Source organism: Schistocerca gregaria, chromosome 10 (assembly GCF_023897955.1).
Source record: "Schistocerca gregaria isolate iqSchGreg1 chromosome 10, iqSchGreg1.2, whole genome shotgun sequence".
Classification (NCBI taxonomy): domain Eukaryota; kingdom Metazoa; phylum Arthropoda; class Insecta; order Orthoptera; family Acrididae; genus Schistocerca; species Schistocerca gregaria.
Genome location: NC_064929.1, coordinates 95489159 through 95513923, shown reverse-complemented (window position 1 = coordinate 95513923; position 24765 = coordinate 95489159).

Genomic DNA, 24765 nt, shown 5'->3' with positions numbered 1-24765 from the left:
AAGATGCTGTGAATTGTAATACGCACTAGCCTATGAGAGGCGAAGGGAAAGGATTCGTGTGCTTGAAAACACCTTCCTGAGTAAAGGAGACATTTTCCGTGCGATGTTTGGGTTTCAAACCCGGAGCAGCTACTTGGGAAGCAACCATTCTGACCGACATACTACCACCGCCTTCTGCTACGTGATGCCTGCGCCGTCATGTGTCGCCTACCCTCCTGGCGCCAGATGCCGAAGTCGATAGCTCTGTAGGCGCTCAACGCCGAGTGCAAGGCGAGCACCGCTGAAGCCGTTTTCCTGGTGCTGCCAGGGCGACATACTGTAACTAGGCGCAGAAGTGAGTTTCTCTGATAAATCGGCCCTTCAATGCACATCAGCAAGAACACGGAATTTCTAATATGAAGTACTCACTGACGATCCAAAGACGTTTCAGTATGTATGCGTCGGTACCACCAGAAGAGTGCATAAGTAAATTAAAGCGAAGGTCGACAGTTAGAGCCTCACATGAAGTATGTCATTGGATTCACACGAGTGCGTAATGCACAGCGTGGCTGTTGCTAGGAAACGGTCTTATTCGCCGTTCGTTAATATCTAGTTTCCTTTGCATCAATGTGAAAATGTTCCTATAACTAAATAGTGTTTTGCTAGTTACAGTTCAAACTGGAAGCGACGGAAGCAAACGCGCCACATTGGTTCCAGAAAGGGAGGTTGCGTTTCCTATGCCACATCTGACATAGCGTCTTACATACTCTTAAACTGACATAACTCCATCCTACCGAAAAAAGAAACAGATTTCGGAGTGAGGTTGCTGAGATCTTGATAAAGATGGAAGTCACTGGAGCGGTTGTGTCGTACGTCAGATTCGCCAAGCTGTGTATGTCGCCAGATTTAAGCTCTGGTTACTGTAAGGGGCGTGGGTGTGAACCCCACATCTGACAATGCATTTTAAACATTCTGAGAAAACGTACTCCCTTGATCTTATAGAACAAGTAAATTACGCAGAAACACGCCGTGGAGATTTTACTAGAGACGACAGTCACGGCAGTGCAGGCGTCGCACGTCCGATAGCCCGATCGGTCGAAAAGAAGTAGCGGAACATATTTTTCTCGTGCCGAGTTTTAGCTCCTCTCACGGACGTTTCCGTAGGTCGTTGTGTTGTGGCTTCCCAAAAGGGCAACGAGAAAGACTACCAGGCAAGTCCCAAGTGATCTGTACACGGACTAAGACGTCCGCACGTCAGGAAACATTCTCGCCAACTTGTATGCCGTGCCAACGACGCTTTTCATGTCCGATCACCGAAATTAGGCAGCGTTGGGCGGCGTTAGTACTCGGGTGGGTGAGAAACTAAAAAGTCCTCGTGCTGTTGGTTACTTAAGGTTTTGCCTTTTTCCTTAGCTTTTGGTGCAGCTGTGCGGTAATGGTACGGTCCAGCTCGCTGACCCCCATCTTGCTCTCAGAACGCAAAGGCACGTACATGAGGCCACAGTCTAATGAAAGGGTCCGTTGTGTGTTTGGCGATGCGCCTTCTCCCAGTCGTTTCTAGCGCCTGTCGTCTACATATACGCCCATTTTCAAGCGTCAGCTTTCGCGTCAGCCGAGCAAAGTCGAGACAAGTCGACACATGGGGACACAAGATGCTGTGAATTGTAATACGCACTAGCCTATGAGAGGCGAAGGGAAAGGATTCGTGTGCTTGAAAACACCTTCCTGAGTAAAGGAGACATTTTCCGTGCGATGTTTGGGTTTCAAACCCGGAGCAGCTACTTGGGAAGCAACCATTCTGACCGACATACTACCACCGCCTTCTGCTACGTGATGCCTGCGCCGTCATGTGTCGCCTACCCTCCTGGCGCCAGATGCCGAAGTCGATAGCTCTGTAGGCGCTCAACGCCGAGTGCAAGGCGAGCACCGCTGAAGCCGTTTTCCTGGTGCTGCCAGGGCGACATACTGTAACTAGGCGCAGAAGTGAGTTTCTCTGATAAATCGGCCCTTCAATGCACATCAGCAAGAACACGGAATTTCTAATATGAAGTACTCACTGACGATCCAAAGACGTTTCAGTATGTATGCGTCGGTACCACCAGAAGAGTGCATAAGTAAATTAAAGCGAAGGTCGACAGTTAGAGCCTCAGATGAAGTATGTCATTGGATTCACACGAGTGCGTAATGCACAGCGTGGCTGTTGCTAGGAAACGGTCTTATTCGCCGTTCGTTAATATCTAGTTTCCTTTGCATCAATGTGAAAATGTTCCTATAACTAAATAGTGTTTTGCTAGTTACAGTTCAAACTGGAAGCGACGGAAGCAAACGCGCCACATTGGTTCCAGAAAGGGAGGTTGCGTTTCCTATGCCACATCTGACATAGCGTCTTACATACTCTTAAACTGACATAACTCCATCCTACCGAAAAAAGAAACAGATTTCGGAGTGAGGTTGCTGAGATCTTGATAAAGATGGAAGTCACTGGAGCGGTTGTGTCGTACGTCAGATTCGCCAAGCTGTGTATGTCGCCAGATTTAAGCTCTGGTTACTGTAAGGGGCGTGGGTGTGAACCCCACATCTGACAGTGCATTTTAAACATTCTGAGAAAACGTACTCCCTTGATCTTATAGAACAAGTAAATTACGCAGAAACACGCCGTGGAGATTTTACTAGAGACGACAGTCGCGGCAGTGCAGGCGTCGCACGTCCGATAGCCCGATCGGTCGAAAAGAAAAAGCGGAACATATATTTCTCGTGCCGAGTTTTAGCTCCTCTCACGGACGTTTCCGTAGGTCGTTGTGTTGTGGCTTCCCAAAAGGGCAACGAGAAAGACTACCAGGCAAGTCCCAAGTGATCTGTACACGGACTAAGACGTCCGCACGTCAGGAAACATTCTCGCCAACTTGTATGCCGTGCCAACGACGCTTTTCATGTCCGATCACCGAAATTAGGCAGCGTTGGGCGGCGCTAGTACTCGGGTGGGTGAGAAACTAAAAAGTCCTCGTGCTGTTGGTTACTTAAGGTTTTGCCTTTTTCCTTAGCTTTTGGTGCAGCTGTGCGGTAATGGTACGGTCCAGCTCGCTGACCCCCCTCTTGCTCTCAGAACGCAAAGGCACGTACATGAGGCCACAGTCTAATGAAAGGGTCCGTTGTGTGTTTGGCGATGCGCCTTCTCCCAGTCGTTTCTAGCGCCTGTCGTCTACATATACGCCCATTTTCAAGGGTCAGCTTTCGCGTCAGCCGAGCAAAGTCGAGACAAGTCGACACATGGGGACACAAGATGCTGTGAATTGTAATACGCACTAGCCTATGAGAGGCGAAGGGAAAGGATTCGTGTGCTTGAAAACACCTTCCTGAGTAAAGGAGACATTTTCCGTGCGATGTTTGGGTTTCAAACCCGGAGCAGCTACTTGGGAAGCAACCATTCTGACCGACATACTACCACCGCCTTCTGCTACGTGATGCCTGCGCCGTCATGTGTCGCCTACCCTCCTGGCGCCAGATGCCGAAGTCGATAGCTCTGTAGGCGATCAAAGCCGAGTGCAAGGCGAGCACCGCTGAAGCCGTTTTCCTGGAGCTGCCAGGGCGACATACTGTAACTAGGCGCAGAAGTGAGTTTCTCTGATAAATCGGCCCTTCAATGCACATCAGCAAGAACACGAAATTTCTAATATGAAGTACTCACTGACGATCCAAAGACGTGTCAGTATGTATGCGTCGGTACCACCAGAAGAGTGCATAAGTAAATTAAAGCGAAGGTCGACAGTTAGAGCCTCACATGAAGTATGTCATTGGATTCACACGAGTGCGTAATGCACAGCGTGGCTGTTGCTAGGAAACGGTCTTATTCGCCGTTCGTTAGTATCTAGTTTCCTTTGCATCAATGTGAAAATGTTCCTATAACTAAATAGAGGTCTGCTATTTACAGTTCAAACTGGAAGCGAAAGAAGCAAACGCGCCACATTGGTTCCAGAAAGGGAGGGTGCCTTTCCTATGCCACATCTGACATAGCGTCTTACATACTCTTAAACTGACATAACTCCAACCTACCGAAAAAAGAAACAGATTTCGGAGTGTGGTTGCTGAGCTCTTGATAAAGATGGAAGTCACTGGAGCGGTTGTGTCGTATGTCAGATTCGCCAAGCTGTGTATGTCGCCACATTTAAGCTCTGGTTACTGTAAGGGGCGTGGGTGTGAACCCCACATCTGACAATGCATTTTAAACATTCTGAGAAAACGTACTCCCTTGATCTTATAGAACAAGTAAATTACGCAGAAACATGCCGTGGAGATTTTACTAGAGACGACAGTCGCAGCAGTGCAGGCGTCGCACGTCCGATAGCCCGATCGGTCGAAAAGAAATAGCGGAACATATTTTTCTCGTGCCGAGTTTTAGCTCCTCTCACGGACGTTTCCGTGGGTCGTTGTGTTGTGGCTTCCCAAAAGGGCAACGAGAAAGACTACCAGGCAAGTCCCAAGTGATCTGTACACGGACTAAGACGTCCGCACGTCAGGAAACATTCTCGCCAACTTGTATGCCGTGCCAACGACGCTTTTCATGTCCGATCACCGAAATTAGGCAGTGTTGGGCGGCGTTAGTACTCGGGTGGGTGAGAAACTAAAAAGTCCTCGTGCTGTTGGTTACTTAAGGTTTTGCCTTTTTCCTTAGCTTTTGGTGCAGCTGTGCGGTAATGGTACGGTCCAGCTCGCTGACCCCCCTCTTGCTCTCAGAACGCAAAGGCACGTACATGAGGCCACAGTCTAATGAAAGGGTCCGTTGTGTGTTTGGCGATGCGCCTTCTCCCAGTCGTTTCTAGCGCCTGTCGTCTACATATACGCCCATTTTCAAGCGTCAGCTTTCGCGTCAGCCGAGCAAAGTCGAGACAAGTCGACACATGGGGACACAAGATGCTGTGAATTGTAATACGCTCTAGCCTATGAGAGGCGAAGGGAAAGGATTCGTGTGCTTGAAAACACCTTCCTGAGTAAAGGAGACATTTTCCGTGCGATGTTTGGGTTTCAAACCCGGAGCAGCTACTTGGGAAGCAACCATTCTGACCGACATACTACCACCGCCTTCTGCTACGTGATGCCTGCGCCGTCATGTGTCGCCTACCCTCCTGGCGCCAGATGCCGAAGTCGATAGCTCTGTAGGCGATCAAAGCCGAGTGCAAGGCGAGCACCGCTGAAGCCGTTTTCCTGGAGCTGCTAGGGCGACATACTGTAACTAGGCGCAGAAGTGAGTTTCTCTGATAAATCGGCCTTTCAATGCACATCAGCAAGAACACGAAATTTCTAATATAAAGTACTCACTGACGATCCAAAGACGTGTCAGTATGTATGCGTCGGTACCACCAGAAGAGTGCATAAGTATTGTAAAGCGAAGGTCGACAGTTAGAGCCTCACATGAAGTATGTCATTGGATTCACACGAGTGCGTAATGCACAGCGTGGCTGTTGCTAGGAAACGGTCTTATTCGCCGTTCGTTAATATCTAGTTTCCTTTGCATCAATGTGAAAATGTTCCTATAACTAAATAGTGTTTTGCTAGTTACAGTTCATACTGGAAGCGACGGAAGCAAACGCGCCACATTGGTTCCAGAAAGGGAGGTTGCGTTTCCTATGCCACATCTGACATAGCGTCTTACATACTCTTAAACTGACATAACTCCATCCTACCGAAAAAAAGAAACAGATTTCGGAGTGAGGTTGCTGAGATCTTGATAAAGATGGAAGTCACTGGAGCGGTTGTGTCGTACGTCAGATTCGCCAAGCTGTGTATGTCGCCAGATTTAAGCTCTGGTTACTGTGAGGGGCGTGGGTGTGAACCCCACATCTGACAATGCATTTTAAACATTCTGAGAAAACGTACTCCCTTGATCTTATAGAACAAGTAAATTACGCAGAAACACGCCGTGGAGATTTTACTAGAGACGACAGTCGCAGCAGTGCAGGCGTCGCACGTCCGATAGCCCGATCGGTCGAAAAGAAATAGCGGAACATATTTTTCTCGTGCCGAGTTTTAGCTCCACTCACGGACGTTTCCGTAGGTCGTTGTGTTGTGGCTTCCCAAAAGGGCAACTAGAAAGACTACCAGGCAAGTCCCAAGTGATCTTTACACGGACTAAGACGTCCGCACGTCAGGAAACATTCTCGCCAACTTGTATGCCGTGCCAACGACGCTTTTCATGTCCGATCACCGAAATTAGGCAGCGTTGGGCGGCGTTAGTACTCGGGTGGGTGAGAAACTAAAAAGTCCTCGTGCTGTTGGTTACTTAAGGTTTTGCCTTTTTCCTTAGCTTTTGGTGCAGCTGTGCGGTAATGGTACGGTCCAGCTCGCTGACCCCCCTCTTGCTCTCAGAACGCAAAGGCACGTACATGAGGCCACAGTCTAATGAAAGGGTCCGTTGTGTGTTTGGCGATGCGCCCTCTCCCAGTCGTTTCTAGCGCCTGTCGTCTACATATACGCCCATTTTCAAGCGTCAGCTTTCGCGTCAGCCGAGCAAAGTCGAGACAAGTCGACACATGGGGACACAAGATGCTGTGAATTGTATTACGCACTAGCCTATGAGAGGCGAAGGGAAAGGATTCGTGTGCTTGAAAACACCTTCCTGAGTAAAGGAGACATTTTCCGTGCGATGTTTTGGTTTCAAACCCGAAGCAGCTAATTGGGAAGCAACCATTCTGACCGACATACTACCACCGCCTTCTGCTACGTGATGCCTGCGCCGTCATGTGTCGCCTACCCTCCTGGCGCCAGATGCCGAAGTCGATAGCTCTGTAGGCGATCAAAGCCGAGTGCAAGGCGAGCACCGCTGAAGCCGTTTTCCTGGAGCTGCTAGGGCGACATACTGTAACTAGGCGCAGAAGTGAGTTTCTCTGATAAATCGGCCTTTCAATGCACATCAGCAAGAACACGAAATTTCTAATATAAAGTACTCACTGACGATCCAAAGACGTGTCAGTATGTATGCGTCGGTACCACCAGAAGAGTGCATAAGTATTGTAAAGCGAAGGTCGACAGTTAGAGCCTCACATGAAGTATGTCATTGGATTCACACGAGTGCGTAATGCACAGCGTGGCTGTTGCTAGGAAACGGTCTTATTCGCCGTTCGTTAATATCTAGTTTCCTTTGCATCAATGTGAAAATGTTCCTATAACTAAATAGTGTTTTGCTAGTTACAGTTCATACTGGAAGGGACGGAAGCAAACGCGCCACATTGGTTCCAGAAAGGGAGGTTGCGTTTCCTATGCCACATCTGACATAGCGTCTTACATACTCTTAAACTGACATAACTCCATCCTACCGAAAAAAGAAACAGATTTTGGAGTGAGGTTGCTGAGATCTTGATAAAGATGGAAGTCACTGGAGCGGTTGTGTCGTACGTCAGATTCGCCAAGCTGTGTATGTCGCCAGATTTAAGCTCTGGTTACTGTAAGGGGCGTGGGTGTGAACCCCACATCTGACAATGCATTTTAAACATTCTGAGAAAACGTACTCCCTTGATCTTATAGAACAAGTAAATTACGCAGAAACACGCCGTGGAGATTTTACTAGAGACGACAGTCGCAGCAGTGCAGGCGTCGCACGTCCGATAGCCCGATCGGTCGAAAAGAAATAGCGGAACATATTTTTCTCGTGCCGAGTTTTAGCTCCTCTCACAGACGTTTCCGTAGGTCGTTGTGTTGTGGCTTCCCAAAAGGGCAACTAGAAACACTACCAGGCAAGTCCCAAGTGATCTTTACACGGACTAAGACGTCCGCACGTCAGGAAACATTCTCGCCAACTTGTATGCCGTGCCAACGACGCTTTTCATGTCCGATCACCGAAATTAGGCAGCGTTGGGCGGCGTTAGTACTCGGGTGGGTGAGAAACTAAAAAGTCTCGTGCTGTTGGTTACTTAAGGTTTTGCCTTTTTCCTTAGCTTTTGGTGCAGCTGTGCGGTAATGGTACGGTCCAGCTCGCTGACCCCCCACTTGCTCTCAGAACGCAAAGGCACGTACATGAGGCCACAGTCTAATGAAAGGGTCCGTTGTGTGTTTGGCGATGCGCCCTCTCCCAGTCGTTTCTAGCGCCTGTCGTCTACATATACGCCCATTTTCAAGCGTCAGCTTTCGCGTCAGCCGAGCAAAGTCGAGACAAGTCGACACATGGGGACACAAGATGCTGTGAATTGTAATACGCACTAGCCTATGAGAGGCGAAGGGAAAGGATTCGTGTGCTTGAAAACACCTTCCTGAGTAAAGGAGGCATTTTCCGTGCGATGTTTGGGTTTCAAACCCGGAGCAGCTAATTGGGAAGCAACCATTCTGACCGACATACTACCACAGCCTTCTGCTACGTGATGCCTGCGCCGTCATGTGTCGCCTACCCTCCTGGCGCCAGATGCCGAAGTCGATAGCTCTGTAGGCGATCAAAGCCGAGTGCAAGGCGAGCACCGCTGAAGCCGTCTTCCTGGAGCTGCTAGGGCGACATACTGTAACTAGGCGCAGAAGTGAGTTTCTCTGATAAATCGGCCCTTCAATGCACATCAGCAAGAACACGAAAATTCTAATATGAAGTACTCACTGACGATCAAAAGACGTGTCAGTATGTATGCGTCGGTACCACCAGAAGAGTGCATAAGTATTGTAAAGCGAAGGTCGACAGTTAGAGCCTCACATGAAGTATGTCATTGGATTCACACGAGTGCGTAATGCACAGCGTGGCTGTTGCTAGGAAACGGTCTTATTCGCCGTTCGTTAATATCTAGTTTCCTTTGCATCAATGTGAAAATGTTCATATAACTAAATAGTGTTTTGCTAGTTACAGTTCAAACTGGAAGCGATGGAAGCAAACGCGCCACATTGGTTCCAGAAAGGGAGGTTGCGTTTCCTATGCCACATCTGACATAGCGTCTTACATACTCTTAAACTGACATAACTCCATCCTACCGAAAAAAGAAACAGATTTCGGAGTGAGGTTCCTGAGATCTTGATAAAGATGGAAGTCACTGGAGCGGTTGTGTCGTACGTCAGATTCGCCAAGCTGTGTATGTCGCCAGATTTAAGCTCTGGTTACTGTAAGGGGCGTGGGTGTGAACCCCACATCTGACAATGCATTTTAAACATTCTGAGAAAACGTACTCCCTTGATCTTATGGAACAAGTAAATTACGCAGAAACACGCCGTGGAGATTTTACTAGAGACGACAGTCGCAGCAGTGCAGGCGTCGCACGTCCGATAGCCCGATCGGTCGAAAAGAAATAGCGGAACATATTTTTCTCGTGCCGAGTTTTAGCTCCTCTCACGGACGTTTCCGTAGGTCGTTGTGTTGTGGCTTCCCAAAAGGGCAACTAGAAAGACTACCAGGCAAGTCCCAAGTGATCTTTACACGGACTAAGACGTCCGCACGTCAGGAAACATTCTCGCCAACTTGTATGCCGTGCCAACGACGCTTTTCATGTCCGATCACCGAAATTAGGCAGCGTTGGGCGGCGTTAGTACTCGGGTGGGTGAGAAACTAAAAAGTCCTCGTGCTGTTGGTTACTTAAGGTTTTGCCTTTTTCCTTAGCTTTTGGTGCAGCAGTGCGGTAATGGTACGGTCCAGCTCGCTGACCCCACTCTTGCTCTCAGAACGCAAAGGCACGTACATGAGGCCACAGTCTAATGAAAGGGTCCGTTGTGTGTTTGGCGATGCGCCCTCTCCCAGTCGTTTCTAGCGCCTGTCGTCTACATATACGCCCATTTTCAAGCGTCAGCTTTCGCGTCAGCCGAGCAAAGTCGAGACAAGTCGACACATGGGGACACAAGATGCTGTGAATTGTAATACGCACTAGCCTATGAGAGGCGAAGGGAAAGGATTCGTGTGCTTGAAATCACCTTCCTGAGTAAAGGAGGCATTTTCCGTGCGATGTTTGGGTTTCAAACCCGGAGCAGCTAATTGGGAAGCAACCATTCTGACCGACATACTACCACCGCCTTCTGCTACGTGATGCCTGCGCCGTCATGTGTCGCCTACCCTCCTGGCGCCAGATGCCGAAGTCGATAGCTCTGTAGGCGATCAACGCCAAGTGCAATTCGAGCACCGCTGAAGCCGTTTTCCTGGAGCTGCTAGGGCGACATACTGTAACTAGGCGCAGAAGTGAGTTTCTCTGATAAATCGGCCCTTCAATGCACATCAGCAAGAACACGAAAATTCTAATATGAAGTACTCACTGACGATCCAAAGACGTGTCAGTATGTATGCGTCGGTACCACCAGAAGAGTGCATAAGTATTGTAAAGCGAAGGTCGACAGTTAGAGCCTCACATGAAGTATGTCACTGGATTCACACGAGTGCGTAATGCACAGCGTGGCTGTTGCTAGGAAACGGTCTTATTCGCCGTTCGTTAATATCTAGTTTCCTTTGCATCAATGTGAAAATGTTCATATAACTAAATAGTGTTTTGCTAGTTACAGTTCAAACTGGAAGCGACGGAAGCAAACGCGCCACATTGGTTCCAGAAAGGGAGGTTGCGTTTCCTATGCCACATCTGACATAGCGTCTTACATACTCTTAAACTGACATAACTCCATCCTACCGAAAAAAGAAACAGATTTCGGAGTGAGGTTGCTGAGATCTTGATAAAGATGGAAGTCACTGGAGCGGTTGTGTCGTACGTCAGATTCGCCAAGCTGTGTATGTGGCCAGATTTAAGCTCTGGTTACTGTAAGGGGCGTGGGTGTGAACCCCACATCTGACAATGCATTTTAAACATTCTGAGAAAACGTACTCCCTCGATCTTATAGAACAAGTAAATTACGCAGAAACACGCCGTGGAGATTTTACTAGAGACGACAGTCGCAGCAGTGCAGGCGTCGCACGTCCGATAGCCCGATCGGTCGAAAAGAAATAGCGGAACATATTTTTCTCGTGCCGAGTTTTAGCTCCTCTCACGGACGTTTCCGTAGGTCGTTGTGTTGTGGCTTCCCAAAAGGGCAACTAGAAAGACTACCAGGCAAGTCCCAAGTGAACTTTACACGGACTAAGACGACCGCACGTCAGGAAACATTCTCGCCAACTTGTATGCCGTGCCAACGACGCTTTTCATGTCCGATCACCGAAATTAGGCAGCGTTGGGCGGCGTTAGTACTCGGGTGGGTGAGAAACTAAAAAGTCCTCGTGCTGTTGGTTACTTAAGGTTTTGCCTTTTTCCTTAGCTTTTGGTGCAGCTGTGCGGTAATGGTACGGTCCAGCTCGCTGACCCCCCTCTTGCTCTCAGAACGCAAAGGCACGTACATGAGGCTACAGTCTAATGAAAGGGTCCGTTGTGTGTTTGGCGATGCGCCCTCTCCCAGTCGTTTCTAGCGCCTGTCGTCTACATATACGCCCATTTTCAAGCGTCAGCTTTCGCGTCAGCCGAGCAAAGTCGAGACAAGTCGACACATGGGGACACAAGATGCTGTGAATTGTAATACGCACTAGCCTATGAGAGGGGAAGGGAAAGGATTCGTGTGCTGGAAAACACCTTCCTGAGTAAAGGAGACATTTTCCGTGCGATGTTTGGGTTTCAAACCCGGAGCAGCTAATTGGGAAGCAACCATTCTGACCGACATACTACCACCGCCTTCTGCTACGTGATGCCTGCGCCATCATGTGTCGCCTACCCTCCTGGCGCCAGATGCCGAAGTCGATAGCTCTGTAGGCGATCAAAGCCGAGTGCAAGGCGAGCACCGCTGAAGCCGTTTTCCTGGAGCTGCTAGGGCGACATACTGTAACTAGGCGCAGAAGTGAGTTTCTCTGATAAATCGGCCCTTCAATGCACATCACCAAGAACACGAAAATTCTAATATGAAGTACTCACTGACGATCCAAAGACGTGTCAGTATGTATGCGTCGGTACCACCAGAAGAGTGCCTAAGTATTGTAAAGCGAAGGTCGACAGTTAGAGCCTCACATGAAGTATGTCATTGGATTCACACGAGTGCGTAATGCACAGCGTGGCTGTTGCTAGGAAAAGGTCTTATTCGCCGTTTGTTAATATCTAGTTTCCTTTGCATCAATGTGAAAATGTTCATATAACTAAATAGTGTTTTGCTAGTTACAGTTCAAACTGGAAGCGACGGAAGCAAACGCGCCACATTGGTTCCAGAAAGGGAGGTTGCGTTTCCTATGCCACATCTGACATAGCGTCTTACATACTCTTAAACTGACATAACTCCATCCTACCGAAAAAAGAAACAGATTTCGGAGTGAGGTTGCTGAGATCTTGATAAAGATGGAAGTCACTGGAGCGGTTGTGTCGTACGTCAGATTCGCCAAGCTGTGTATGTCGCCATATTTAAGCTCTGGTTACTGTAAGGGGCGTGGGTGGGAACCCCACATCTGACAATGCATTTTAAACATTCTGAGAAAACGTACTCCCTCGATCTTATAGAACAAGTAAATTACGCAGAAACACGCCGTGGAGATTTTACTAGAGACGACAGTCGCAGCAGTGCAGGCGTCGCACGTCCGATAGCCCGATCGGTCGAAAAGAAATAGCGGAACATATTTTTCTCGTGCCGAGTATTAGCTCCTCTCACGGACGTTTCCGTAGGTCGTTGTGTTGTGGCTTCCCAAAAGGGCAACTAGAAAGACTACCAGGCAAGTCCCAAGTGAACTTTACACGGACTAAGACGACCGCACGTCAGGAAACATTCTCGCCAACTTGTATGCCGTGCCAACGACGCTTTTCATGTCCGATCACCGAAATTAGGCAGCGTTGGGCGGCGTTAGTACTCGGGTGGGTGAGAAACTAAAAAGTCCTCGTGCTGTTGGTTACTTAAGGTTTTGCCTTTTTCCTTAGCTTTTGGTGCAGCTGTGCGGTAATGGTACGGTCCAGCTCGCTGACCCCCCTCTTGCTCTCAGAACGCAAAGGCACGTACATGAGGCCACAGTCTAATGAAAGGGTCCGTTGTGTGTTTGGCGATGCGCCCTCTCCCAGTCGTTTCTAGCGCCTGTCGTCTACATATACGCCCATTTTCAAGTGTCATCTTTCGCGTCAGCCGAGCAAAGTCGAGACAAGTCGACACATGGGGACACAAGATGCTGTGAATTGTAATACGCACTAGCCTATGAGAGGGGAAGGGAAAGGATTCGTGTGCTTGAAAACACCTTCCTGAGTAAAGGAGACATTTTCCGTGCGATGTTTGGGTTTCAAACCCGGAGCAGCTAATTGGGAAGCAACCATTCTGACCGACATACTACCACCTCCTTCTGCTACGTGATGCCTGCGCCGTCATGTGTCGCCTACCCTCCTGGCGCCAGATGCCGAAGTCGATAGCTCTGTAGGCGATCAAAGCCGAGTGCAAGGCGAGCACCGCTGAAGCCGTTTTCCTGGAGCTGCTAGGGCGACATACTGTAACTAGGCGCAGAAGTGAGTTTCTCTGATAAATCGGCCCTTCAATGCACATCAGCAAGAACACGAAATTTCTAATATGAAGTACTCACTGACGATCCAAAGACGTGTCAGTATGTATGCGTCGGTACCACCAGAAGAGTGCATAAGTATTGTAAAGCGAAGGTCGACAGTTAGAGCCTCACATGAAGTATGTCATTGGATTCACACGAGTGCGTAATGCACAGCGTGGCTGTTGCTAGGAAACGGTCTTATTCGCCGTTCGTTAATATCTAGTTTCCTTTGCATCAATGTGAAAATGTTCATATAACTAAATAGTGTTTTGCTAGTTACAGTTCAAACTGGAAGCGACGGAAGCAAACGCGCCACATTGGTTCCAGAAAGGGAGGTTGCGTTTCCTATGCCACATCTGACATAGCGTCTTACATACTCTTAAACTGACATAACTCCATCCTACCGAAAAAAGAAACAGATTTCGGAGTGAGGTTGCTGAGATCTTGATAAAGATGGAAGTCACTGGAGCGGTTGTGTCGTACGTCAGATTCGCCAAGCTGTGTATGTCGCCAGATTTAAGCTCTGGTTACTGTAAGGGGCGTGGGTGGGAACCCCACATCTGACAATGCATTTTAAACATTCTGAGAAAACGTACTCCCTTGATCTTATAGAACAAGTAAATTACGCAGAAACACGCCGTGGAGATTTTACTAGAGACGACAGTCGCAGCAGTGCAGGCGTCGCACGTCCGATAGCCCGATCGGTCGAAAAGAAATAGCGGAACATATTTTTCTCGTGCCGAGTTTTAGCTCCTCTCACGGACGTTTCCGTAGGTCGTTGTGTTGTGGCTTCCCAAAAGGGCAACTAGAAAGACTACCAGGCAAGTCCCAAGTGAACTTTACACGGACTAAGACGTCCGCACGTCAGGAAACATTCTCTCCAACTTGTATGCCGTGCCAACGACGCTTTTCATGTCCGATCACCGAAATTAGGCAGCGTTGGGCGGCGTTAGTACTCGGGTGGGTGAGAAACTAAAAAGTCCTCGTGCTGTTGGTTACTTAAGGTTTTGCCTTTTTCCTTAGCTTTTGGTGCAGCTGTGCGGTAATGGTACGGTCCAGCTCGCTGACCCCCCTCTTGCTCTCAGAACGCAAAGGCACGTACATGAGGCCACAGTCTAATGAAAGGGTCCGTTGTGTGTTTGGCGATGCGCCCTCTCCCAGTCGTTTCTAGCGCCTGTCGTCTACATATACGCCCATTTTCAAGCGTCAGCTTTCGCGTCACCCGAGCAAAGTCGAGACAAGTCGACACATGGGGACACAAGATGCTGTGAATTGTAATACGCACTAGCCTATGAGAGGCGAAGGGAAAGGATTCGTGTGCTTGAAAACACCTTCCTGAGTAAAGGAGACATTTTCCGTGCGATGTTTTGGTTTCAAACCCGAAGCAGCTAATTGGGAAGCAACCATTCTGACCGACATACTACCACCGCCTTCTGCTACGTGATGCCTGCGCCGTCATGTGTCGCCTACCCTCCTGGCGCCAGATGCCGAAGTCGATAGCTCTGTAGGCGATCAAAGCCGAGTGCAAGGCGAGCACTGCTGAAGCCGTTTTCCTGGAGCTGCTAGGGCGACATACTGTAACTAGGCGCAGAAGTGAGTTTCTCTGATAAATCGGCCCTTCAATGCACATCAGCAAGAACACGAAATTTCTAATATGAAGTACTCACTGACGATCCAAAGACGTGTCAGTATGTATGCGTCGGTACCACCAGAAGAGTGCATAAGTATTGTAAAGCGAAGGTCGACAGTTAGAGCCTCACATGAAGTATGTCATTGGATTCACACGAGTGCGTAATGCACAGCGTGGCTGTTGCTAGGAAACGGTCTTATTCGCCGTTCGTTAATATCTAGTTTCCTTTGCATCAATGTGAAAATGTTCCTATAACTAAATAGTGTTTTGCTAGTTACAGTTCAAACTGGAAGCGACGGAAGCAAACGCGCCACATTGGTTCCAGAAAGGGAGGGTGCCTTTCCTATGCCACATCTGACATAGCGTCTTACATACTCTTAAACTGACATAACTCTATCCTACCGAAAAAAGAAACAGATTTCGGAGTGAGGTTGCTGAGATCTTGATAAAGATGGAAGTCACTGGAGCGGTTGTGTCGTACGTCAGATTCGCCAAGCTGTGTATGTCGCCAGATTTAAGCTCTGGTTACTGTAAGGGGCGTGGGTGTGAACCCCACATCTGACAATGCATTTTAAACATTCTGAGAAAACGTACTCCCTTGATCTTATAGAACAAGTAAATTACGCAGAAACACGCCGTGGAGATTTTACTAGAGACGACAGTCGCAGCAGTGCAGGCGTCGCACGTCCGATAGCCCGATCGGTCGAAAAGAAATAGCGGAACATATTTTTCTCGTGCCGAGTTTTAGCTCCTCTCACGGACGTTTCCGTAGGTCGTTGTGTTGTGGCTTCCCAAAAGGGCAACTAGAAAGACTACCAGGCAAGTCCCAAGTGATCTTTACACGGACTAAGACGTCCGCACGTCAGGAAACATTCTCGCCAACTTGTATGCCGTGCCAACGACGCTTTTCATGTCCGATCACCGAAATTAGGCAGCGTTGGGCGGCGTTAGTACTCGGGTGGGTGAGAAACTAAAAAGTCCTCGTGCTGTTGGTTACTTAAGGTTTTGCCTTTTTCCTTAGCTTTTGGTGCAGCTGTGCGGTAATGGTACGGTCCAGCTCGCTGACCCCCCTCTTGCTCTGAGAACGCAAAGGCACGTACATGAGGCCACAGTCTAATGAAAGGGTCCGTTGTGTGTTTGGCGATGCGCCCTCTCCCAGTCGTTTCTAGCGCCTGTCGTCTACATATACGCCCATTTTCATGCGTCAGCTTTCGCGTCAGCCGAACAAAGTCGAGACAAGTCGACACATGGGGACACAAGATGCTGTGAATTGTAATACGCACTAGCCTATGAGAGGCGAAGGGAAAGGATTCGTGTGCTTGAAAACACCTTCCTGAGTAAAGGAGACATTTTCCGTGCGATGTTTGGGTTTCAATCCCGGAGCAGCTACTTGGGAAGCAACCATTCTGACAGACATACTACCACCGCCTTCTGCTACGTGATGCCTGCGCCGTCATGTGTCGCCTACCCTCCTGGAGCCAGATGCCGAAGTCGATAGCTCTGTAGGCGATCAAAGCCGAGTGCAAGGCGAGCACCGCTGAAGCCGTTTTCCTGGAGCTGCTAGGGCGACATACTGTAACTAGGCGCAGAAGTGAGTTTCTCTGATAAATCGGCCCTTCAATGCACATCAGCAAGAACACGAAATTTCTAATATGAAGTACTCACTGACGATCCAAAGACGTGTCAGTATGTATGCGTCGGTACCACCAGAAGAGTGCATAAGTATTGTAAAGCGAAGGTCGACAGTTAGAGCCTCACATGAAGTATGTCATTGGATTCACACGAGTGCGTAATGCACAGCGTGGCTGTTGCTAGGAAACGGTCTTATTCGCCGTTCGTTAATATCTAGTTTCCTTTGCATCAATGTGAAAATGTTCCTATAACTAAATAGTGTTTTGCTAGTTACAGTTCATACTGGAAGCGACGGAAGCAAACGCGCCACATTGGTTCCAGAAAGGGAGGTTGCGTTTCCTATGCCACATCTGACATAGCGTCTTACATACTCTTAAACTGACATAACTCCATCCTACCGAAAAAAGAAACAGATTTCGGAGTGAGGTTGCTGAGATCTTGATAAAGATGGAAGTCACTGGAGCGGTTGTGTCGTACGTCAGATTCGCCAAGCTGTGTATGTGGCCAGATTTAAGCTCTGGTTACTGTAAGGGGCGTGGGTGTGAACCCCACATCTGACAATGCATTTTAAACATTCTGAGAAAACGTACTCCCTTGATCTTATAGAACAAGTAAATTACGCAGAAACACGCCGTGGAGATTTTACTAGAGACGACAGTCGCAGCAGTGCAGGCGTCGTACGTCCGATAGCCCTATCGGTCGAAAAGAAATAGCGGAACATATTTTTCTCGTGTCGAGTTTTAGCTCCTCTCACGGACGTTTCCGTAGGTCGTTGTGTTGTGGCTTCCCAAAAGGGCAACTAGAAAGACTACCAGGCAAGTCCCAAGTGATCTTTACACGGACTAAGACGTCCGCAAGTCAGGAAACATTCTCGCCAACTTGTATGCCGTGCCAACGACGCTTTTCATGTCCGATCACCGAAATTAGGCAGCGTTGGGCGGCGTTAGTACTCGGGTGGGTGAGAAACTAAAAAGTCCTCGTGCTGTTGGTTACTTAAGGTTTTGCCTTTTTCCTTAGCTTTTGGTGCAGCTGTGCGGTAATGGTACGGTCCAGCTCGCTGACCCCCCCTCTTGCTCTCAGAACGCAAAGGCACGTACATGAGGCCACAGTCTAATGAAAGGGTCCGTTGTGTGTTTGGCGATGCGCCCTCTCCCAGTCGTTTCTAGCGCCTGTCGTCTACATATACGCCCATTTTCATGCGTCAGCTTTCGCGTCAGCCGAGCAAAGTCGAGACAAGTCGACACATGGGGACACAAGATGCTGTGAATTGTAATACGCACTAGCCTATGAGAGGCGAAGGGAAAGGATTCGTGTGCTTGAAAACACCTTCCTGAGTAAAGGAGACATTTTCCGTGCGATGTTTGGGTTTCAAACCCGGAGCAGCTACTTGGGAAGCAACCATTCTGACCGACATACTACCACCGCCTTCTGCTACGTGATGCCTGCGCCGTCATGTGTCGCCTACCCTCCTGGAGCCAGATGCCGAAGTCGATAGCTCTGTAGGCGATCAAAGCCGAGTGCAAGGCGAGCACCGCTGAAGCCGTTTTCCTGGAGCTGCTAGGGCGACATACTGTAACTAGGCGCAGAAGTGAGTTTCTCTGATAAATCGGCCCTTCAATGCACATCAGCAAGAACACGAAATTTCTAATATGAAGTACTCACTGACGATCCAAAGACGTGTCAGTATGTATGCGTCGGTACCACCAGAAGAGTGCATAAGTATTGTAAAGCGAAGGTCGACAGTTAGAGCCTCACATGAAGTATGTCATTGGATTCACACGAGTGCGTAATGCACAGCGTGGCTGTTGCTAGGAAACGGTCTTATTCGCCGTTCGTTAATATCTAGTTTCCTTTGCATCAATGTGAAAATGTTCCTATAACTAAATAGTGTTTTGCTAGTTACAGTTCATACTGGAAGCGACGGAAGCAAACGCGCCACATTGGTTCCAGAAAGGGAGGTTGCGTTTCCTATGCCACATCTGACATAGCGTCTTACATACTCTTAAACTGACATAACTCTATCCTACCGAAAAAAGAAACAGATTTCGGAGTGAGGTTGCTGAGATCTTGATAAAGATGGAAGTCACTGGAGCGGTTGTGTCGTACGTCAGATTCGCCAAGCTGTGTATGTCGCCAGATTTAAGCTCTGGTTACTGTAAGGGGCGTGGGTGTGAACCCCACATCTGACAATGCATTTTAAACATTCTGAGAAAACGTACTCCCTTGATCTTATAGAACAAGTAAATTACGCAGAAACACGCCGTGGAGATTTTACTAGAGACGACAGTCGCAGCAGTGCAGGCGTCGCACGTCCGATAGCCCGATCGGTCGAAAAGAAATAGCGGAACATATTTTTCTCGTGCCGAGATTTAGCTCCTCTCACGGACGTTTCCGTAGGTCGTTGTGTTGTGGCTTCCCAAAAGGGCAACTAGAAAGACTACCAGGCAAGTCCCAAGTGATCTTTACACGGACTAAGACGTCCGCACGTCAGGAAACATTCTCGCCAACTTGTATGCCGTGCCAACGACGCTTTTCATGTCCGATCACCGAAATTAGGCAGCGTTGGGCGGCGTTAGTACTCGGGTGGGTGAGAAACTAAAAAGTCCTCGTGCTGTTGGTTACTTAAGGTTTTGCCTTTTTCCTTAGCTTTTGGTGCAGCTGTGCGGTAATGGTACAGTCCAGCTCGCTGACCCCCCTCTTGCTCTCAGAACGCAAAGGCACGTACATGAGGCCACAGTCTAATGAAAGGGTCCGTTGTGTGTTTGGCGATGCGCCCTCTCCCAGTCGTTTCTAGCGCCTGTCGTCTACATATACGCCCATTTTCATGCGTCAGCTTTCGCGTCAGCCGAGCAAAGTCGAGACAAGTCGACACATGGGGACACAAGATGCTGTGAATTGTAATACGCACTAGCCTATGAGAGGCGAAGGGAAAGGATTCGTGTGCTTGAAAACACCTTCCTGAGTAAAGGAGACATTTTCCGTGCGATGTTTGGGTTTCAAACCCGGAGCAGCTACTTGGGAAGCAACCATTCTGACCGACATACTACCACCGCCTTCTGCTACGTGATGCCTGCGCCGTCATGTGTCGCCTACCCTCCTGGAGCCAGATGCCGAAGTCGATAGCTCTGTAGGCGATCAAAGCCGAGTGCAAGGCGAGCACCGCTGAAGCCGTTTTCCTGGAGCTGCTAGGGCGACATACTGTAACTAGGCGCAGAAGTGAGTTTCTCTGATAAATCGGCCCTTCAATGCACATCAGCAAGAACACGAAATTTCTAATATGAAGTACTCACTGACGATCCAAAGACGTGTCAGTATGTATGCGTCGGTACCACCAGAAGAGTGCATAAGTATTGTAAAGCGAAGGTCGACAGTTAGAGCCTCACATGAAGTATGTCATTGGATTCACACGAGTGCGTAATGCACAGCGTGGCTGTTGCTAGGAAACGGTCTTATTCGCCGTTCGTTAATATCTAGTTTCCTTTGCATCAATGTGAAAATGTTCCTATAACTAAATAGTGTTTTGCTAGTTACAGTTCATACTGGAAGCGACGGAAGCAAACGCGCCACATTGGTTCCAGAAAGGGAGGTTGCGTTTCCTATGCCACATCTGACATAGCGTCTTACATACTCTTAAACTGACATAACTCCATCCTACCGAAAAAAGAAACAGATTTCGGAGTGAGGTTGCTGAGATCTTGATAAAGATGGAAGTCACTGGAGCGGTTGTGTCGTACGTCAGATTCGCCAAGCTGTGTATGTCGCCAGATTTAAGCTCTGGTTACTGTAAGGGGCGTGGGTGTGAACCCCACATCTGACAATGCATTTTAAACATTCTGAGAAAACGTACTCCCTTGATCTTATAGAACAAGTAAATTACGCAGAAACACGCCGTGGAGATTTTACTAGAGACGACAGTCGCAGCAGTGCAGGCGTCGCACGTCCGATAGCCCGATCGGTCGAAAAGAAATAGCGGAACATATTTTTCTCGTGCCGAGTTTTAGCTCCTCTCACGGACGTTTCCGTAGGTCGTTGTGTTGTGGCTTCCCAAAAGGGCAACTAGAAAGACTACCAGGCAAGTCCCAAGTGATCTTTACACGGACTAAGACGTCCGCACGTCAGGAAACATTCTCGCCAACTTGTATGCCGTGCCAACGACGCTTTTCATGTCCGATCACCGAAATTAGGCAGCGTTGGGCGGCGTTAGTACTCGGGTGGGTGAGAAACTAAAAAGTCCTCGTGCTGTTGGTTACTTAAGGTTTTGCCTTTTTCCTTAGCTTTTGGTGCAGCTGTGCGGTAATGGTACAGTCCAGCTCGCTGACCCCCCTCTTGCTCTCAGAACGCAAAGGCACGTACATGAGGCCACAGTCTAATGAAAGGGTCCGTTGTGTGTTTGGCGATGCGCCCTCTCCCAGTCGTTTCTAGCGCCTGTCGTCTACATATACGCCCATTTTCATGCGTCAGCTTTCGCGTCAGCCGAGCAAAGTCGAGACAAGTCGACACATGGGGACACAAGATGCTGTGAATTGTAATACGCACTAGCCTATGAGAGGCGAAGGGAAAGGATTCGTGTGCTTGAAAACACCTTCCTGAGTAAAGGAGACATTTTCCGTGCGATGTTTGGGTTTCAAACCCGGAGCAGCTACTTGGGAAGCAACCATTCTGACCGACATACTACCACCGCCTTCTGCTACGTGATGCCTGCGCCGTCATGTGTCGCCTACCCTCCTGGAGCCAGATGCCGAAGTCGATAGCTCTGTAGGCGATCAAAGCCGAGTGCAAGGCGAGCACCGCTGAAGCCGTTTTCCTGGAGCTGCTAGGGCGACATACTGTAACTAGGCGCAGAAGTGAGTTTCTCTGATAAATCGGCCCTTCAATGCACATCAGCAAGAACACGAAATTTCTAATATGAAGTACTCACTGACGATCCAAAGACGTGTCAGTATGTATGCGTCGGTACCACCAGAAGAGTGCATAAGTATTGTAAAGCGAAGGTCGACAGTTAGAGCCTCACATGAAGTATGTCATTGGATTCACACGAGTGCGTAATGCACAGCGTGGCTGTTGCTAGGAAACGGTCTTATTCGCCGTTCGTTAATATCTAGTTTCCTTTGCATCAATGTGAAAATGTTCCTATAACTAAATAGTGTTTTGCTAGTTACAGTTCATACTGGAAGCGACGGAAGCAAACGCGCCACATTGGTTCCAGAAAGGGAGGTTGCGTTTCCTATGCCACATCTGACATAGCGTCTTACATACTCTTAAACTGACATAACTCCATCCTACCGAAAAAAGAAACAGATTTCGGAGTGAGGTTGCTGAGATCTTGATAAAGATGGAAGTCACTGGAGCGGTTGTGTCGTACGTCAGATTCGCCAAGCTGTGTATGTCGCCAGATTTAAGCTCTGGTTACTGTAAGGGGCGTGGGTGTGAACCCCACATCTGACAATGCATTTTAAACATTCTGAGAAAACGTACTCCCTTGATCTTATAGAACAAGTAAATTACGCAGAAACACGCCGTGGAGATTTTACTAGAGACGACAGTCGCAGCAGTGCAGGCGTCGCACGTCCGATAGCCCGATCGGTCGAAAAGAAATAGCGGAACATATTTTTCTCGTGCCGAGATTTAGCTCCTCTCACGGACGTTTCCGTAGGTCGTTGTGTTGTGGCTTCCCAAAAGGGCAACTAGAAAGACTACCAGGCAAGTCCCAAGTGATCTTTACACGGACTAAGACGTCCGCACGTCAGGAAACATTCTCGCCAACTTGTATGCCGTGCCAACGACGCTTTTCATGTCCGATCACCGAAATTAGGCAGCGTTGGGCGGCGTTAGTACTCGGGTGGGTGAGAAACTAAAAAGTCCTCGTGCTGTTGGTTACTTAAGGTTTTGCCTTTTTCCTTAGCTTTTGGTGCAGCTGTGCGGTAATGGTACAGTCCAGCTCGCTGACCCCCCTCTTGCTCTCAGAACGCAAAGGCACGTACATGAGGCCACAGTCTAATGAAAGGGTCCGTTGTGTGTTTGGCGATGCGCCCTCTCCCAGTCGTTTCTAGCGCCTGTCGTCTACATATACGCCCATTTTCATGCGTCAGCTTTCGCGTCAGCCGAGCAAAGTCGAGACAAGTCGACACATGGGGACACAAGATGCTGTGAATTGTAATACGCACTAGCCTATGAGAGGCGAAGGGAAAGGATTCGTGTGCTTGAAAACACCTTCCTGAGTAAAGGAGACATTTTCCGTGCGATGTTTGGGTTTCAAACCCGGAGCAGCTACTTGGGAAGCAACCATTCTGACCGACATACTACCACCGCCTTCTGCTACGTGATGCCTGCGCCGTCATGTGTCGCCTACCCTCCTGGAGCCAGATGCCGAAGTCGATAGCTCTGTAGGCGATCAAAGCCGAGTGCAAGGCGAGCACCGCTGAAGCCGTTTTCCTGGAGCTGCTAGGGCGACATACTGTAACTAGGCGCAGAAGTGAGTTTCTCTGATAAATCGGCCCTTCAATGCACATCAGCAAGAACACGAAATTTCTAATATGAAGTACTCACTGACGATCCAAAGACGTGTCAGTATGTATGCGTCGGTACCACCAGAAGAGTGCATAAGTATTGTAAAGCGAAGGTCGACAGTTAGAGCCTCACATGAAGTATGTCATTGGATTCACACGAGTGCGTAATGCACAGCGTGGCTGTTGCTAGGAAACGGTCTTATTCGCCGTTCGTTAATATCTAGTTTCCTTTGCATCAATGTGAAAATGTTCCTATAACTAAATAGTGTTTTGCTAGTTACAGTTCATACTGGAAGCGACGGAAGCAAACGCGCCACATTGGTTCCAGAAAGGGAGGTTGCGTTTCCTATGCCACATCTGACATAGCGTCTTACATACTCTTAAACTGACATAACTCCATCCTACCGAAAAAAGAAACAGATTTCGGAGTGAGGTTGCTGAGATCTTGATAAAGATGGAAGTCACTGGAGCGGTTGTGTCGTACGTCAGATTCGCCAAGCTGTGTATGTCGCCAGATTTAAGCTCTGGTTACTGTAAGGGGCGTGGGTGTGAACCCCACATCTGACAATGCATTTTAAACATTCTGAGAAAACGTACTCCCTTGATCTTATAGAACAAGTAAATTACGCAGAAACACGCCGTGGAGATTTTACTAGAGACGACAGTCGCAGCAGTGCAGGCGTCGCACGTCCGATAGCCCGATCGGTCGAAAAGAAATAGCGGAACATATTTTTCTCGTGCCGAGTTTTAGCTCCTCTCACGGACGTTTCCGTAGGTCGTTGTGTTGTGGCTTCCCAAAAGGGCAACTAGAAAGACTACCAGGCAAGTCCCAAGTGATCTTTACACGGACTAAGACGTCCGCACGTCAGGAAACATTCTCGCCAACTTGTATGCCGTGCCAACGACGCTTTTCATGTCCGATCACCGAAATTAGGCAGCGTTGGGCGGCGTTAGTACTCGGGTGGGTGAGAAACTAAAAAGTCCTCGTGCTGTTGGTTACTTAAGGTTTTGCCTTTTTCCTTAGCTTTTGGTGCAGCTGTGCGGTAATGGTACAGTCCAGCTCGCTGACCCCCCTCTTGCTCTCAGAACGCAAAGGCACGTACATGAGGCCACAGTCTAATGAAAGGGTCCGTTGTGTGTTTGGCGATGCGCCCTCTCCCAGTCGTTTCTAGCGCCTGTCGTCTACATATACGCCCATTTTCATGCGTCAGCTTTCGCGTCAGCCGAGCAAAGTCGAGACAAGTCGACACATGGGGACACAAGATGCTGTGAATTGTAATACGCACTAGCCTATGAGAGGCGAAGGGAAAGGATTCGTGTGCTTGAAAACACCTTCCTGAGTAAAGGAGACATTTTCCGTGCGATGTTTGGGTTTCAAACCCGGAGCAGCTACTTGGGAAGCAACCATTCTGACCGACATACTACCACCGCCTTCTGCTACGTGATGCCTGCGCCGTCATGTGTCGCCTACCCTCCTGGAGCCAGATGCCGAAGTCGATAGCTCTGTAGGCGATCAAAGCCGAGTGCAAGGCGAGCACCGCTGAAGCCGTTTTCCTGGAGCTGCTAGGGCGACATACTGTAACTAGGCGCAGAAGTGAGTTTCT